This window comes from Oratosquilla oratoria, chromosome 42, assembly GCF_046742065.1.
Source record: "Oratosquilla oratoria isolate Oo_2021 chromosome 42, ASM4674206v1, whole genome shotgun sequence".
Taxonomy (NCBI): Eukaryota; Metazoa; Arthropoda; class Malacostraca; order Stomatopoda; family Squillidae; genus Oratosquilla; species Oratosquilla oratoria.
In genome coordinates, this window is record NC_134818.1 from 13713402 (window position 1) to 13723401 (window position 10000).

The 10000-nt window shown below is 39.8% G+C and overlaps 1 long non-coding RNA gene across 1 annotated transcript in view; it reads right to left on the minus strand.

Annotated features, from left to right (window-relative positions):
• Positions 1–10000, minus strand: part of LOC143021329 (uncharacterized) — a 323620-nt gene that overhangs the window by 136939 nt on the left and 176681 nt on the right. Inside the window, exon 2 of the long non-coding RNA XR_012965985.1 lies at positions 1428–1469. This is a non-coding gene — a long non-coding RNA (uncharacterized LOC143021329). The remainder of the gene's footprint in view (positions 1–1427; positions 1470–10000) is intronic.

Here is a 10000-nt window from a genome sequence, read left to right on the forward strand (position 1 = left end):
TGCTCTTTTAGCTTTATTCCTGGCACTAATATACTGTTTTATGGATTTAAGATCAGGGCTCTCTAGAACTCCCAAGTCTTTCTCGCACTCAGTTTTCTCTGAAAACGTGTTATCTAAGCTATTTCTGCTTTCGGGATTGTGTAGCCTTACGTTTAATATGCTGCACTTTGATATACTGAAGTCCATTTGCCATTTCAACGGCCATGTAAACAATTTGTTAATATCTTCCTGCAGAATCTCAGTGACTTCTCCTGACCTAATTAGGCGTTCTATTTTAATGTCGTCCTCAAACCTACTAACATCACTATTAATCTCATTGTCCAAGTCGTTAATATACATAATGAACTATAAGGGACCCAAAACCGAGCCCTGGGGAACTCCACTAGAAACACTCCCCCATTTGGATTTTACACCATTTGTAGTGGTCCGCTATTTCCTGTCACTGATCCAAGCTCTAATTCATTCAAACACTTTTCCTCCGATGCCATGAACTTTGACTTTATTTAGTAGTCTCTGATGAGCCACACTGTCGAATGCTTTGCTAAAATCAAAGCAAATAACATCGTGTCTATCATTGTTATCTGACGCCTTTTATTCTTTAGTGTAAAAATATAGAAGATTAGTTACACATGACTTTCCCTTAGAGAAACCATGCTGTGAGTCAAATCAAAATACGTCTCTCTCAGTGATCTCTGACTAATTATTCATTCATGCATTTTATCTATAACTGATGTTAAACTGATTGGTCTGTAGTTCCATATAGACTACTTATCTCTCTTTTTAAAAACAGGAACAACGTTTGCCTACCCCCAAGTAATAGGCACAAAACCAGTGTCTACTGATTTATTCAATATTTTTGTTAACTGGTTGCAGATTTCAAATTTACATTCTTTAAGCACTCCCGGAAAAATCCGTCTGGAACCGGGTATTTTGTAGCTTTAAGTCTTTCTATCAGTTTGTTTACTTCTACCTTACTAATGCTGATGTTAGATAGTCTACTTTCTTCATCCCCACTGAAAATCAGATCGCAGTCAGGTACCATATCTAACCTCTCCTTTGTAAACACCGAGAGAAAATATTTGTTAAACACCTCACTCATTTTTTCCTCCGATTCTATCATGACATCTTCGTTGTTTTTAATTGGGCTCATCCTTTCCTTATTTTTTGTTCTGTAGAGATGAAAGAAAATCTTTGGGTTGGATCTCGCTTCTATGACAACCTTAATTTCGCAGTTGCGTTTCGCTGTACGCGTGTTCTTTTTAACACATATATGCATATGTATGTATTTATAAATGTATATCTGTATATACTTGACTTTGCTTTATTTCTAATATGAATTCTCACCAATGCAAGATCTTTTTAAGATCTGCATCCTTTGCTAATCTTGGAGCAATACTAAGTAACTACTGTAAGGCTGCAACACTTACCAGGTGTTGAAATCTCCAAATTTTCCAACTCCAGAGACACACCTGCAAAAGATTCATGAAAAAGTAAATAAAAAGATAATCGTTTTACGCGTGTTGGCCAAATAACACAAAATATGAAAGACAGTATCTCACACCGAGTGGAACGTTCATAAAGTATAAGTTATGATGACATACTCAAATCTTTCATGAATGACAAATTTTAATACTAATTCTTTCTGAAACTTTGATATAGGAAAAATGAAGCATTCATAGAATATGCTCTTTCGAAAGCTTAGAAAAATCACTGCTTGTGACGGCATATTATAATCACTTTTGTTTTTTTCACTTTTGATATTCTCTTTGTGAGAAAAAGAGAGAGAGAGAGAGAGAGAGAGAGAGAGAGATGAGAGAGATGAGAGAGAAGAGAAAAGAGAGAAGAAAGAGAAGAGAAAGAGAGAAGGAGAGAGGGAGAGAATTTAAGAATTCACTAGAGCGATAAGATTATATATATATATATATATATATATATATATATATATATATATATGCAATAAAAACCTACTGTTGATTGGATCTAAGAAAAGAAAGAAAATAACGATTTTCGTATATTACATATACATTATGTATATATATATATATATATATATATATACATATACATATATATATATATATATATATATATATATATATGCTTGTAGCCACGAGGAAAATAAAGATCGGAATACTGAACGTTTTCGTCTATTAAGACATTTTCAAAGTGAATATACAAAGTGAAAATGTCTTAATAGACGAAAACGTTCAGTATTCCGATCTTTATTTTCCTCGTGGTTACAAGCATAAATCTTTATTCACGTGTTTTATGTGATTACTGTTGCATATATATATATATACATATACATATATATATATAGTATACATATATATATATACTATACATACATATATATACATATATATATACATATATATACATACCTATATATATATATATAGGAGAGAGGGGGAAGAATAAAGAGAAAGAGGGGAGAGAGAGAGAGAGAGAGAGAGAGAGAGAGAGAGAGAGAGAGAGAGAGAGAGAGAGAGAGAGAGAGAGAGAGAGAGAGAGAGAGAGAGAGAGAGAGAGAGAGAGAGGGGGGGGAGAGAGAGAGAGAGAGAGAGAGAGAGAGAGAGAGAGAGAGAGAGAGAGAGAGAGAGAGAGAGAGAGAGAGAGAGAGAGAGAGAGAGAGAGAGAGAGAGAGAGAGAGAGAGAGAGAGAGAGAGAGAGAGAGAGAGAGAGGGAGAGAGAGAGAGAGAGAGGAGAGAGAGAGAGAGAGAGAGAGAGAGAGAGAGAGAGAGAGAGAGAGAGAGAGAGAGAGAGAGAGAAAGAGAGGGAGAGAGAGAGAGAGAGAGAGAGAGAGAGAGAGAGAGAGAGAGAGAGAGAGAGGAGAGAGAGAGAGAGAGAGAGAGAGAGAGAGAGAGAGAGAGAGAGAGAGAGAGAGAGAGAGAGAGAGAGAGGGAGAGAGAGAGAGAGAGAGAGAGAGGGAGAGAGAGAGAGAGAGAGAGAGAGAGAGAGAGAGAGAGAGAGAGAGAGAGAGAGAGAGACATCGTGGTTTTTTTCACCACTTACCCTTCATCCCACGCCTTGTTCTCCCATCAGTATGCTCTCGGGCAGTTCGGTACATAACAATAATCAGAACTGAACTTGCCAACGTAATAACAAGACGAGTATGAAGGTCAATGTACAACGAAGCCGAAAGATTAAAAAAGAAATTTTACGTAAGTCGCAGCAGTGGATGTTCATTGACTAATTAGTTCTCTGGGTGAAAGGAACTTTCCAGAGAGGTCATTAGCTCGTCCCACTGACAACACCACCCTTGACCACGTCCTATTGACTCTTGGTGTTGGCAGCCCTTGTTTACCAACACACAAGGTGTCATAAGCGACCTGGTATGGCGTCGGCCTTGTTTGTGCTCCCCAACCATTGATTTCCATTATTTGAGTCTGGGTTTCCTGCCTCCCTTTTTCAGAGACAGGGTCTGACTGTCCTCTCCAGTGGCCTTTTTCTTTTTCTTCTTCTTCTTCTTTCTCTTTCTGTCTTTTTCTCTTTCGTTCTTGCTCTCTCTTTCCCCTTTTCTTTGTCTCTTTCCTTCTTTTTTTCTTACTTTCTTTTCTTTCCTTATCGCTTTCCTTCTTTCTTTTTTATTTTATTTTCTTTTCCTTCTTCCTTTCTTTCCATTTTTTTTCAAAATTATAAATCAATCGTAACTAAAAAAAGAAGTTGAAAAAAGATAAGCAAGGAGAATTTTTTTGTGATAACACTAGCTGACAATTTAGTAAATGACGACATTATTAATATAGTCAGAGAAGCTTATACGTAGAAGGCAAATGCAAAAAATTATGCATTCAGATTAATCAGTCCGATCAAGGTAAAAGGATTAGATACCAAATAAAAATGACTCAGAATAGAGTATCTGAAACATGCACAATGAAACATCTAACTAACGACTCCAAACTGGAAATTTTTCAAAAAATGTATTAGAAAATATCTTCCAGATCTAACATACCAGACATATATAGAAAGAAAATCTAGAGGTAAACGAATTCGAATAAAGAGGATATAGTATAAGGTTGGGTTGGGTTAAAAGTATGTTTTTCTTTTCAGTGTAACTACTGACCACAGTCAATGCTGGCATCATATTTCGGTAAACGCGTTGGTAGGTTCTGTTAAAATAATCAGCCTTGTACTTGACAGCTGGAAGCAAAAGAGCCCCATCATTCAAAAAAAAAAAAAGAAATTAGTGCTCTTGACGATCGTTTGACGATCCTTATTTAGCCATGAACGATCATCGTGAAACGATAAGCGCACAAAATTTTGTCCTGTGCCAGACCAAAAAAAAATGGGATGAAGTTTCCAACAGTTTATGAAAGAATTCTGCTGTGTCCTGAATATTATATTTGCAATTTCATCACAACCACTCGCCTGTTGCACAGGCCTTTACCAGCAAAATGCTATCCTTCCTGTACTATGCATAGAGTAATGACCAACACTTCTTATCTAAAAAATTATTCTTCTTTCAAAACCACGTTGACTAAAACCTCTAGAATTCCTGTTGCACAGCCCGAAGGCATTGTTCAAACTTAGTTGTCACCTAGATCAGTAGGAACCGCTGCTCCAACCGGTTCTTGAGAGCGCAAAATCCTAACACGACAGAACCAGAGCTGCTGATTGACGATGGTCCTGTCTGTCTGTTTGTTTGTTTGTTTGTTTGTGTTTGTTTGTTTGTATGTTTGCGTCTTGCTCTGAGGAAAAGGATTACCAGTCAGCCTTCCTTAATTAATCGCAGAATCTTGTTTCTCTCACTCACTCTCACTCACTCTCACTCTCACTCTCACTCTCTCACTCTCACTCTCACTCACTCTCACTCTCTCACTCTCACTTTCATTCACTCTCGCTCACTCTCACTTTTACTAACTCACTCTTAATCTCACTCACTCTCACTCTCTCTCAGTCTCTCTCACTCTCTCTCACTCTCTCTCACTCTCTCTCACTCTCTCTCACTCTCTCTCACTCTCTCTCACTCTCTCTCACTCTCTCTCACTCTCTCTCACTCTCTCTCACTCTCTCTCACTCTCTCTCACTCTCTCTCACTCTCTCTCACTCTCTCTCACTCACTCTCACTCTCTCACTCACTCTCACTCACTCTCACTCACTCTCACTCACTCTCACTCACTCTCACTCTCACTCACTCTCACTCACTCTCACTCTCACTCACTCACTCTCACTCACTCTCACTCACTCTCACTCACTCTCACTCACTCTCACTCACTCTCACTCACTCTCACTCACTCTCACTCACACTCTCAGTCTCACTTCCTCTCACTCTCCCATACTCTCTTACACTCCCTTACTCTCTTACTCTTTACTCTCTACTTTCTACTTTCTGCCTCTCCCTCTACATCTCCCTTTCTCTACTTTCTGCCTGTACCTCTACCTGTTCCTCTACACCACCTACCTTCCCTTCTACTTTCCCTCAACCTCTACCCGTCCCTCTGCACCTCCTTTTACCCTTCCGTCTACTCCTCCCTCTACCTCTCTACCTCTCCTTCTACCTCTCTACCTATACCAACATCTTCGTCAAATCGACAGATATTGAAGTATAAAGTAATGCACTACACAGAATATTACAGCACAAAAATATCCTTCTCTAATTTGATCATTGTTATATGAACACTAGGAATGCATAATTATGAAAAAAAGACTGACATATAGTTCAAAATGGACGTTTGTTTGGACCATGCGTAGAGCTAATGAAATATAAAATTAAGCATTACGCAGAATAATTACAACAAAAACACGAAAGAAAACTCCCTTTCTAATTTGAACATGATTATACGAAGTAAAAAGGATAATGAATAAACATTACAGAAAAAAAAAGACTATGAAGAGTTAAGGGAGAATAGAATTAAGGACCACACAGAATATTACGACAACAAAAAATCCTACTCTAACTTGAACAAGATTAAGTGAACTAACACTAAGAATGAATGATTTTTGCAAAAAAAAAAAAAAGACTGACATATAGCTCTAATTTGAACAAGAATATATGAAGTATTAAGGATAATGAATAATTAATGAAAAAAGACAGCGAAGAATTAAGGAAGAATAGAACTAAACAGAATATTACAACCAAAACTCCTGGTCTAACTTGAACAAGATTACGTGAACTAACACTACGAATGAATGATTTTTGCGTAAAAAAAAAGGAAAGAAAGACTCTGACATATAGTTCTAAAAGGGGGAATTGTCTTTGACCATGCGTAGAGTTAGCTTCCGATCAATAACATGGAGGCATTCAAATGTAGGGAGGCATAACGACCTCCAACGGTTTTCGATAAACGCTGGGATGCGGTTGTAAGAGGCAGCATGGGGGGGAGAGAGGTCCTCAGCTTCATCGACAGTAGGTTCTCCAGGTTACCGATCTGGGCGAACAGAAGTCTTCTTTATCCTTTTTACAGAAAGATTCTTCAAGATCATATCAATATATATTATCTGTGTATTCATGTTTTTTCGTGATTCACCGTGGTCTTGGATCACTTGTTGGATTCGTGATCAACAGCTATTTCCCTCCCAGAAGAGAGTTTAGAGCTCATATATGACCTATATATGGGTAATGCTGTGACCTTACACGCACACACAGCCCCAACTCCCCGCCCAAGAGAGTTGGAATAACGACTCGCAACGCAGCGATATTGATATTATTTCACCCTGGACGGGATTCGAACCCGAACCGCCGTAGTGGCGGCCGGGAACTCTACTACTGGGTGTGTGTATTCACTTGGTCTTTTGGATCATGTGTTGGACTCGTGATCGACAGCTATTTCCCTCCTGGAAGAGAGCTCAGAGCTCGTAGGTCCGATCTATGGGTAATGCTATGACCTTGCACACACACACACACCCAACTCCCCGCCCACGAGAGTCAGAGTAACGACCCGAAGCGCAGCGGTACCGAAATAATTTCGGCCCTGGGCAGGATTCGAACCAAGAACTGCGGGCCACTATGGTGGCAGTTCAGCGCTCTATCAACTACGCTACCGAGTCGCTCTACCAACTACACTACCGTGTGTGTGTGTGTTTGTGTGTGTGTGTGTGTGTGTGTGTGTGTGTGTGTGTGTGTGTGTGTGTGTGTGTGTGTGTGTGTGTGTGTGTGTGTGTGTGTGTGTGTGTGTGTGTGTGTGTAGCCACTCAAATCGACATGAAGACATAGATCAATAATGAATGTATATCTTTGATTTCACTAATTCCACTTTCGAATTTCATTCTTGCTATGTGAAAGTGTTAATCTGCGGAAATATGTCATCATACTTTTTATTCATTTACCTATTTATTTACTTTTCTAAATACATTTACCTACCTAGTTAAGTATCTATCCATTCATACATGTACTGCATATTTATCTACCTACGTATTCATTATCATACATAGATTCATAGATTCATTTTTCATTTTTTATTATTGATCTACCATTCCTTTTTTTCGGCAGGGGGAAGCTGTGACGTTTTTTTTTTTTTTTTTTGCTGATTGATTCCGGTTAAGATATTCTAGACAACCCATTAAAAACAAAAAAATAAATAGTTCATTATTCTAACCTCCACTGAGCTATCTAATTAAAGTCCACAGAAACTCCTTGACAGCAAAGTTGGTAAACATTTCTTACCAAAAAAATATAAATTCTACAAATCTCTTTCCCCATAAACTATTCTCACTGAGGGGAAGGGTTACAACTACGGAGTTTACATTAGATTTGAAAAAAAAACAATATACAAAAACCAGTTTGCCAATAGAGTGGTTAAACAATAGAATAGTCTCAGTAACCATATAACGAGCGCTTAAACAATTGGTTATTCTAAGAGAAGGTCATGCTACTGTAGTGATAGGAATAATAAGTGGTAATGGACATGAACTATCTACTTTAGTCCTTATGGTCTCTTGCAGTCTCCTTCATTCTTATATTCTTATGTTACCACATTTACTCAGACTTTCGTTGTGATCATTCCTCAATGCATCCGCCAACGACAACGTAGGAAGCATTTTGTGATTGCTTCATGTGCTTCCTCGTGATTATCTAGCGGAAAGGTGAATACGTGATTCTTTATGCGTCTTATTCTGGTCCCATTGTGTTTCTCCGGCGTAACACGCAGCGCTGTGTTGGGCGTCTTTGCATCTACAAGACCTTGGCCTTTCATCATATTCCTTTCTTCTTTTGTAACAGCCCCGTCTATAAGAAGAAAAACCTGTCCCCTTTTCTCTATGATCTAAAAATATCTAAGATGGCATCTATATGTGAGCATTTAAGTAACTATATAAGAGTAGAAAAGAAGTATGATTATAGGGTACCATCCGTCATTCCATCCGTCAGATAGTGTGTATGTGTATATGTGTGTTTGTGTTTGTGTGTGTGGGTGCGTGTGTGTGGGTGTGGGTGCGTGTGTGGGTGTGGGTGTGTATGTGTGTCTGTGTGTGTGTGGGTGGGTGCCTGTGTGTGTCTGTATGTGTCTGTGTGTGTCTGTGCGTGTCTGTGCGTGTCTGTGCGTGTCTGTGCGTGAGTATATGTGCGTGTATGTGTCTGCGTGTGTGTGTGTGCCTGTGTGTCTCTGCGTGTAAGTATGTATATATGTGTTCACGGGTTGCAGGGTTTTACTTGTGTATATGCTTGCGTGCTCGTATATACGTACAAGCATATCCGTGAGTGCGTGCGTGTGAGTGTGCGTGCACATCCGCGTATGGATCCCCGTGCATGGAAGACACAAATCAGTGGGTACGGTACAAGTTCCACGTGAACAAACACTTCCAACTTCTCCAGACAATGTTGTGCTTGATCTTCCAGGAAGCGCCTCGTCCACTAAGACAATGTAGGACAGTGAAGTGAGTGAAGAGGAGGAAGAAGAACAACAACACCCAGAAGACTTTATGGTCACAGGATGAAGAAGATTCTGAGGAAGGATGTGGAGGATACTTAATGAGCTGGAGTGAAAGGAGAGGGGCTTAGAAACGCTGGCGAAGAGGGAAGAGTGATGGTGTCTGATGAGAGCCTCGCCGAGAGCAGCCTTTATGTCTCCACCTCTTCATCACGGTTACCTCCTTCGTAGGTTCTGTCTTGTTTAATTCCATATTATCTTTTTTGTAATACGAAGTACTCGTATCGCCAGGAGTGAAAGGTTTAGAATAAAATGTTTTTTGATGAGTGGTGCATGTGTGTTTACATGGTGCATATCCAAACACATACATGCACGCGCACGCGCGTGCACACACACCCACACATACACACACACACACACACACACACACACACACACACACACACACACACACACACACACACACACACACAGACACACACAGACGCGCGCACACACACAGACAAGCACACACACAGAGGCGGGCACACACACACACACACACACACACACACACACACACACATACACTTACTCACACACACACGTACACGTACGCACACACACACGTACACGTACGCACACACACACACACGTACACACACACGTACACACACACACACATACACGTACACACACACACACACACACACACACACACACACACACACACACACACACACACACACACACACACACACACGTGTGTATTCGACTTAGAGCAAAGAGTAATTCATTTGAAAAAGAAATCTTAGAAAATCATAGAAAACGACCAAAAGATACGAGATGATTAGTGTCATAAAGACATTGGAAAGATACACCGTATAAGATGAAGATGAAATTGGTGAATTACTTAAGAGTGCAAAAAGTGTAAAAAGAAGGAGAGTGTGAGATAGATTGGAAAGGAAGTAGTCACAGAGAAATGGGGAGAAAAGGGAGTTTTGAGTGACGAGGAAGGAGTGCATAAATCTTGAGGGACCGCCGGGGTTAAAGACTGGAAGTGACCGAGTTTTGGATTGGGAGTGAACTAGTAAGAGTGTCCGAGTTGATGAGTAGGAGTCCCCGAGTTAAAGAGTGGTATTTGCCAAGTTAAAGATTGGGATTGGCCGCGTAAGTGAAGTGGATAGGTTAAGGAGTGGGAGTGGTCGAGTTAAGGA